The sequence below is a fragment of the Euprymna scolopes genome, chromosome 39, assembly GCF_053919585.1.
Source record: "Euprymna scolopes isolate OS-2025 chromosome 39, ASM5391958v1, whole genome shotgun sequence".
Lineage (NCBI taxonomy): Eukaryota > Metazoa > Mollusca > Cephalopoda > Sepiida > Sepiolidae > Euprymna > Euprymna scolopes.
Window position 1 is genome coordinate 22,922,396 of NC_136520.1, and position 2,135 is coordinate 22,924,530.

Here is a 2,135-nt window from a genome sequence, read left to right on the forward strand (position 1 = left end):
ATTAAATCTGGGCAGTATTGGACAGAATAGAAGACTTTGATTGTATGGTTGAACTGTCAGGTTGAATTCGAAAGGAAAGCTAAGGAAAAGCATTATAAAAACTGAGTTTAAGAAATTGGGATAAATAAAGACTTAGCAAGAGATAGATTACTTTGGAAGTCAATATCTTAAATTTGTCTAACGCATGCATTTAAACAATGGTGGTGGTGGTGATTTGAATATTTCGTTTTTATTGTCAAATTACAGAAACAAAGACACGGACGTAAGGACTAATGAGGAAGAGAGAAGGGAAAGGATAATTCTAATAGAATTCAGATGAAAACGAAACTCCTGATAATTTTCAATTTGACAATGTGTTATGGTGATCTACCCTATTGCGTAACTGCATGGACTCTTCCCGACACTATGAATAGTGATAATCATGGTAACTGAAAGCGACACTATGAATAGTGATAATCATGGTAACTGAAAGTCGATATGGCCAAAACAAAGCTCATTACGTATTATTTGGAAAAAGGAGAAAGAAGAAAAATGCAGGAAAAACATTCGCCGAAGAAATATTTTTGCCGTGGAAGATCTACTTAAGAAAAGTATTAATTTTTTTCATTGAATAATATTGTTTATCGTCTTAAAAGAGTGTAAGAAATTAAAAAGAAATTTTTTATTTTCCAACCTGTAAAAAAATTCTGCCTGCTGTAAAATACGTTTAAATATATTTAAAATCCTGCAGCTATTCAGATTTATTTATAAAAAGGCATAATGGCAAATGTTAAAAAATAAAATGACTTGGTACGAGCAGGTAGAATCGAAACCAAAGCATTCAACGTTCCAGCCACGTTCTCTAGCGATTTTCATATCGAGAGCAACGCAACAAAGGCTAAATATTAACAGACTTAAACAAATGCATTTTATGTAAGCATGCACAGAAAGAAGTACATTTCGGATATATATATATATATATATATATATATATATATATATATATATATATATATATATATATATATATATATATATATCTGTGCGCGTTATTTATCAATCTTAGTAAAGATATTTACTCGTTATAAACCATCCTTATGTAACCAGTAGTTGAAGAGTTTACTGTTAAATATTTGCGCATACACATCTACTGTTATATATATATATATATATATATATATATATATATATATATATATATATATATATATATATATATATATATATATATACAATAAAATGAAAATTACAATTGAATTTACCAAAATGATCCAAGATGGTAAAATTAAAGTAAATTATAAATATTAAAGAATTAATATTTATAAAATTATCTCAGCCAGATATAAAAGCTCGATAAAACCAAATAGGAAATAGAGCTTATAATATGAGCAAACAGTTAATGAAATATGTTAAAATAAATATATATATATTAACATATTTCATTAACTGTTTGCTATATATATATATATATATATATATATATATATATATATATATTTTAACATATTTCATTAACTGTTTGCTATATATATATATATATATATATATATATATATATATATTTTAACATATTTCATTAACTGTTTGCTCATATTATAAGCTCTATTTCCTATTTGGTTATATATATATATATATATATATATATATATATATATATATATATATATATATATATATATATACTAGACTACTCGTGACCCGTTGTGTCAGTATGTTGTATTAGCTATGGAATTCATGTACGAGCGTGATACTGTGATGTAAAGAAAATTGTTTATACAACTATGAAAGTATATTAAAATGAAAAAAGAATATAGATATATTTCTATGAGTCTTTCTGTTTGTTATAATTGTTTATTTTTGAAAAAAAATTACAGTTACTGAATTATAAGTGGTTGGCTATACTTATAGGTAAATGTGCACTGAACAGATACCGTAATACTTATTATAGTTACATTCAAATATGATATATCTGCTTTTTTTACATCGTTCATTTCTGTATTACGTTTAAGTTATTTTAAACCCCACTCTTCCCATGTTAAATATTAATTTCGAAATAATAACGTAAATATTTCAGTGCGCAGGTCATGCGCACATGCATGTCGTAAACCGGAAAGTGGGTTACATACATTGTTACAAGATCATTTGAGTTTTATATA